Below are 7,265 nucleotides of genomic sequence, written 5' to 3' on the forward strand. Positions count from 1 at the left end.
CTAACCCACCAGAGGAACCATCATCTCCACATCAACTCTATCAAGGCTTTTCACCATTCGATAGGTTTCAATAAGGTCAGCCTTCATTCCTCTGAATTCTAGTGAATACTGGCCCAGAGCCATCAAACGCTATTCATACGACAAGCTATTCAATCGTGTAATCATTTCCGTGAACAACTTTTGAACCCTATACAATTTCAGCACATTTCTTTCGACATTTAGAGGCCTAAACTTGTTCACAACACTCCAAGTGCGGCATCACCAGTGCTTTATAAAGTTTCAACATTACATCCTTGCTTTTATATTCTTTTCCGCTTGAAATACATGCTAAGATTGCATTTGCCGTCCTCACCTTGCCTCAACCTGCAAAATAATCATTAGCGAATCCTGCACAAGGACGCTTAAGTCCCTTTGCACCTCCGTTTTCTGCTGTATTTAGAAAATAGCTAACCCTTTCATTTCTTCTAACAAAGAGCATGACCATACACTTCTCGACACTGTATTCCACATCTTGATCAGTTTCCTAATCTGTCCATGTCCTTCTGTAGCCTTTCTAATTCCTCAAAACCACATTCCCCTCCACCTACCTTCATACTGTCTGAAAATTTGCAACAAAGCCATCAATTCCATTGTCCAAATCTTTGACATATAACGTAAAAGAATCGGTCCCAACACAGGCCGTTGTGGAATATCACTAGTCTCTGGGAGAAATTCAGAAAAGGTTTCTTTTGTTCCCACGCTTTTCTCCCTGCCAATCAACCACTGCTTTATCCATGTCAGAATCTTTCTTGTAATACCGTGATCTCGTCACTTGTTAAGCAACCTTATGTGCGGTAGCGTAACGAAGATCTTCTGAAAATCCAAATACACAGCATCAACCGATTCGCATTTGTCAATCATGCTTGTTATTTCTTCAAAGAACTTCATCCGATTTGTCAGGCAAGATTTTCCCTTGAGGAAATCATGCCAACTACGACCTATTTAATGACGGGTCTCCAAGTACCCTGAGACCACATCTTTAATAATCGACTCCAATATCTTCCCACCTACTGAGGTCAGACAAACTGGCATATGGGTTCCCTTCTGTCCTATTCCTTTCTTAAAGGTGAAGTGACATTTGCAATTTTCCAGTCTTCCGGAACCATTACAGAAGCTAGTGATTCTTGAAAGAACATTATTAATGTCTCACCATATCTGCAGCCCCCGCTTTTAGAATTCTCGGTCACGCTATCTAGTTCAGGTGAGATATCTAACTTCAGACGTTTCAGTTTCCCAAGAAATATCTCTCTAGCTATGGTAACATCACACACTTGATGTTCCCGACACCTGGTGTTTCCAATATTCTGCTAGTGTCTTCCTGCATGAGGACTGGTGCAAAATACTTATTCAGTTCGTCCGCCATTCACTGTGCCCCCTTACTACATCCCCAGTAAGGTATTGCAGCGTTCTGATATCCAGTCCTGCCTCTTTTTCACACTTTATGTATCTGTACAAACATTTACAAACCTCCTTAATATTATTGGCTCGTTTACTTTGGTATTCTACCTTTACTTTTTTAACAACTTTTGTTGCCTTTCTGTTTGTCTCCACAGATAAATTGATTATATTGATGATTATTTTATTATTGAATGGGATCTACACCAGGTCAGTTAGCCACAACTTTTCCCGTAGTGGAACAGGAAAATTATATTTTAGTATTAAATAGTAAATATAGCCTTGGGAACAGAGTATAGAGACTTTTCTCTTCTTTTAATTCACAAATATTGACTGACTGCAAGATGTTTGTGACCTTCTAAAAAGATTTGCATAAATACAATCCCAACATTCATTAGTCATCTCTTTATTCCAGCACAGACATCATATATTCCAGACAGTAAATCCTCGAAACCACACTGAATCCTGAGGCCACTGTCTCTCCGCTAAGGGGCTCTGACTACAGAGTGATAAAAATCCTCAACACTCCTTGAAGCTCTGGTGGGCTGTTTCCCTGGTGACTGAGGAAGAGGCCCACCAGAACTTAACGAAAAAGGAAGCAACATTCAACCTCATATTTACTGAGTTTCATTATGACCACAGTGAGTACTGAACACTCAGCCATTTTATAATGGTGAAACTAAAATACCAGTTGCAGTTTTAACCCTGTCGAAGTACATCCAGTAATTTTGCTGGTAGTTCCAACTCTACAGAACTTCAGCAGTGCAGAAGCTGTTCCAAAATAAAGCACTTTGTTCAATACGATAATTCTGCTTCAAACGTCGGTTATCTGTTATTTAAAAAGTACATTATATTGTGGTGATATTAATGAAGTTTTCGTCTTTGCTTAGTTAAGCGATTAAAAATTCTATCAAATTTCTGTACCTTCGAATAACGTAAAACTACATTTGACAATACAATCAAGTTCGGCCCCCGCGACTGGATAGATTGTTGGAGGAGAATTTTTCCAGATACAGCTGAATGGATTGTGAGGTTTTGCTCTCAGTTCCTAGACTCTACTGCTGATGAAAACATCTTCACCCATCCACTCTATCGAGACATCAGTATCTGGTAGGTTTCAGTGAAGTTCCTAGTCTCAGTGCCTCCATCCCTCCTTTGAGAAGAGGCCCAAGGACAACAAATGTATTACATAGATAAAGCTTTTCATTCCAAAAAGCTTTCTTGTAAGCTTCGTAAACAACTACTGGGATGAGAATATTTCCATGAATAACAAACTTCTTGGTGGCAGGATAAATAAAAAAGAAAAACCTGTGGTTCCCCTCCTGCCCGATTAACTGGACAAAAGAACTTTTGAAGATCAGAGTGCAGAACTCTGCAAGGAGCCAAACGAGATGTACTGAGGAGACGATAGAAGGGAGGATGGATTGTCAAGTCACGGATTGTATACAGTTTATAGAACAGGCGCTTGCTCTCTTGCGGTGCATTTGGATGGATAAATCTCCAGGGCCTGACAAGATATTTCCTCTAAGCATTTGGGACGCTATAGCGAAATGCTCAATTTCGATTCATTCCCTTGCAGCGCAGAAGCAGGTCTTTCAGCCCGTCCGTATCATTCCTTGCAATGTCCCATCCACCTGTACCCGTGTAATTTCCCCTGGATTCTTTCAAACCGTAAAGATGCGCTTTTTTCCCACTCCTTGTCTCCTACCTACCAACTACTGCTTTATCCATGCTAGAATTTTTCTGGTCATAACCGTGGCTCGTAGCTTGCACGACTTACCCTACCAGGTGCTGCGTTTAATTAAACCTCTGGTAGTTCTGGCTAACAAAAAGCGATTTCTGGAAAACTCAGTGAGATAGGAGATGCAAGATAATATTTCACAATGAAGTCAAATGTTAGATAATATACTGTACATCATTGAGGTGGGTACACACGGGCTGGAGAGAGGATGCAGAAGATGTGAGTGAATGAGGAGATGGAAACATGTGGGTGAGGGATCAAGGACAGTCACTGGTGGTCATTCAGCAAAACACGGCTACTGAATAATAGGATAGAAAAAGATCCTAAAATGACAAACCTCGATCACTGAACATTAACTTTGGCTTAGGTACATTGCCCCTTCCCAAACCTTATCAAAAAGCCAAAGAAAATATCCCATCCGGATACATAACGACTTTATAAGTCTACCACTCTACCCTTGACTGAAAGGACCTGCAGAACACTGTGGGCACAGCGGAGGACATGACAGAAACCAGACTCCTCCCTGGACCATGACTGCATTTACCATTGCATCAGTAAAGCAGGCAGCATCCAAGATCCTCATAACCCTCGCTATTTTCTCTTCTCAGCGGGGTCGAAGATTTAAAATAACATTGAAAACACACAGCACCAAGCTCCAGGAAACCTGGAATGTTCGCAGCGTGATAAGTTGAATTCTTGATCTCATAGTTAACTCGATGTATACTGCACTGTCCGTGTAACCATAATGATTTGTTACACTCTGTTATTGTTTTAATGTGTTGATCTGTGTGGATGATATGCAACACCCGTTGAAGGAAGGCTTAACTGAAGTTTACAAACTTCTGAGAAGCCCAGATAAATGGAAAAGGCTTATTTTTCGCATTTAATGGGGTTACAAAACCGGAAATATTGGCTGTACTTCGACAAGTCGGAACAGTGGCATGGATTCTACAAAAATAAACACAACGATGGCCACCCAAACGAGAGGCCGTGAGAGATCTGGATCTCACTGCCTTGTCTGAAGGGGCGAAAGATGGATCTACTCAGGCAGATGGAACGGTGTCCCTAAGGTGCGATTACCCGCTTTAACCTTCTCTGTCTGCAAGAACACAACAGGTGGACGGGCCGCTTCCCGCACCCTGGAATGACGTAAAACAATTGTCGACACCGACTATCGATCCAGATGAAGTTTGGACCCGATGCGGGGCTGGGTGATGAAGGAAACGTTCCCGGGATTAACCTCAATGGATGAGTGCAGTCTCGGTATCACCACCCCAACACGCTCCTAGGACCAGGACAAGAGGGGCTGAGCGGCGGTCATCTCAGTCGGTCTGTTGTGAAGGTCCTACAACACAGACCGACCCCGGCAGGTTCTGTCCAGCGAGCGCAGAGAGGCCGCCAGATCGGGGAAGTTAACTGCATTCACTACGCAACATCAGACATCCACCCTCGGGACCAGGCTCAATACTCACCAATGAGAACTTGTTCTCTTCACGCCCGGACAGTGAACCATCCTCCCGATTCCCCACTCTGGGGGTGATGATCCTCTCCCAATCCGGATCCTACAGATGATCCGCCGCCGGCGACCCGCTCCAACACAGAACTGAAGGGAAGTCAGGACTGTAATTTACGTCATCAGGGCTGGGGGCGGAGCCTCGGAAATAAGGCAGGTCTGCGGTGAAAAGGGAGCGGGAAAAGGGCTCACGTGACTTTCACAAACATGTGCGTCCGTGAAATTCTGCAAGATTTTGCGATTTTCGCCATCAGTTGAGATTCTAACAACAAAAATTACATAAGAACATAGCACAGATCTTGTAGCCGTGTTTAGATATACAAAGATGACAGATCGTGCAGCGGTCGACTAAGCATGCAACCTTCAGGTGTGTCTGTGTTAACTCTGTTACGGACCCGTAACGGGTTAAATGAACCAGCAGCCATAGACCACATCTGCAGTCTGGTGTTGATGTTAAAACCACTATCTTTATTAGTATCTACTTAATATAGCAACTTAAACAAGAATGATCAAAAGTTAACTGTGTTATGAGCATACAGATGTGTCAATATAACTCCCAAACTATTGAGCTCGGAGGGGCACCAGACTTAAAATCTTGAGATGGTAAGTTATGAGAGTTCAGTTCATCCATGGATTAAGGGATGTGAGAGAGATATTTGTAATCCAAGGTGAGTGTCGAGAGAAGGCCTTTATGTCGTAATCCACAGGTTCCACGGTGGTAAAACAGGAAACAATCGCCGTAGATTTTACCCGTCGTCGTTCCAAATCCACTGACGAATCATCACCAATAGTCGCTCATCACAAGGGTACCTCTAAAGGGAACTACGACCCAGGCAAGGGTTAACACATAGGTAGATTCCACAAGGTTGCCCGAATCACACAATTTGATAGCCGCTTATCGATGTGCTGGATCGATACCCAACCTACCCTTGTGGGCTCTCGAAAATTCCAAGCTGTGACCCCTCAGTCACCGGCTTCCTTCCATTGTCCAACTCCAACTGCGACTGACCTTGTGTGAGTGAGTGTCCTTGCTTCAATCAAAACAAGCTGCAGAGTCCCATAGCTCTGCCCCTCTCTCTCTCTCTTAAGGCTGATTTATAATGTGCGTCAAATGTATGCCGTAGGTACGGCGTAGTGGCGCAGCCTACGCAAACCCTACGCATACACTACGCCGTAACCTATAACCATATAACAACCATATAACAATTACAGCACAGACACAGGTCATCTCGGCCCGTCTACTCCGTGCCGAACTCTTACCCTATCCTAGTCCCACCGACCTGCACTCAGCCCATAACCCTCCATTCCTTTCCTGTCCATATATCTATACAATTTAACTTCAAATGACAACATCGAACCTGCCTCAACCACTTCTGCTGGAAGCTCGTTCCACACACCTACCACTCTCTGAGTAAAGAAGTTCCCCCTCATGTTACCCCTGAACTTTTGCCCTTTAACTCTCAACTCATGTCATCTTGTTTGAATCTCCCCCACTCTCAATGGAAAAAGCGTATCCACGTCAACTCTATCTATCCCCCTCATAATTTTATATACCTCGATCAAGTCCCCCCTCAACCTTCTACGCTTCAAAGAATAAAGACCCAACTTGTTCAACCTTTCTCTGTAACTTAGGAGATGAAACCCAGGTAATATTCCAGTAAATCTTCTCTCTACTCTCTCAATTTTGTGGACATCTTTCCTATAATTTGGTGACCAGACTGTACAGTATAAATACTCACAACAGCGTAGCCCTCTTGCGCAGGCTACGGCGCAAGCTAGTACGCACAAGTATAAATCAGCCTTCAGTAAGAATCAAACAGGAGACAAGAAAGCCGGCGGCTGACGTCACTCAGGCACTCTTTCTTGAAAATGACAGTCCACGGCAAGATAAGCCTGGGGCTTCATCACAACTCTCAGCGAGGAAGAATTCGTTTTTGCTGATCTGCATTGACTGCGAACTCCTGCCGAAGAAACTGCGGATCCAGTTGCAGAGAGAGGAGCAGAGCCGAAGTCTGAAGCTTGTGGACTGGTACTGAGCGGATGGGGATGACAGTATTAAACGCCAAACTCTATCGATAACACCAACCTGAGGTGTTTTTGCCGTTTGTGTGAGGGTGTTTCGTTGCTCCCAGGCAGAGTAAAGAGCCGGTGGGAGTGTATCTCTGAGACTGCAATACCTGGCAAGCAATGCTTAAATCCGAACAGTGTCTCTTTTTAGAATCCCTGGGGCATCCGTGATTTTCAAATTCCTGCAACCATTCGATATTTCCAACAACTACTGTATTTGTTCCTGCCTCCTTTGCTCAGGTAAATTGTCAGTATGTTCTGCTTCTCTGTTCCTGCTAATTCTGTCCTCTTCATATCTGTCTGTCCTGAACCATTCATAACACCCCCGGAATAGACCTGCAGAAAGCAAGAGAGCGGATAGCGTGCCCTCAGGGAGACGATGCGGCAGTTCGCATAGACAATACACAGACACCTTTGTAACACCAGGGACACGCGGAGAATATGGCAAGGTACAAATACCAATCGGATTACAAGTGGACCCTATACCTCTGATCGGCTGAATGGTTTGTG

The 7,265-nt window shown here is 44.0% G+C and overlaps 1 protein-coding gene across 1 annotated transcript in view; it reads right to left on the minus strand.

Annotated features, from left to right (window-relative positions):
• The window catches only part of LOC140208327 (NACHT, LRR and PYD domains-containing protein 3-like), a 48,620-nt gene extending 43,859 nt beyond the window's left edge, over positions 1–4,761 (minus strand). Inside the window, exon 1 of the mRNA XM_072276913.1 lies at positions 4,648–4,761. The gene's annotated coding sequence lies outside the window, so the exon portion shown is untranslated. The remainder of the gene's footprint in view (positions 1–4,647) is intronic.
• Positions 4,762–7,265: the final 2,504 nt, after the last annotated feature.

The sequence above is a fragment of the Mobula birostris genome, chromosome 13 (assembly GCF_030028105.1).
Source record: "Mobula birostris isolate sMobBir1 chromosome 13, sMobBir1.hap1, whole genome shotgun sequence".
Taxonomy (NCBI): domain Eukaryota; kingdom Metazoa; phylum Chordata; class Chondrichthyes; order Myliobatiformes; family Myliobatidae; genus Mobula; species Mobula birostris.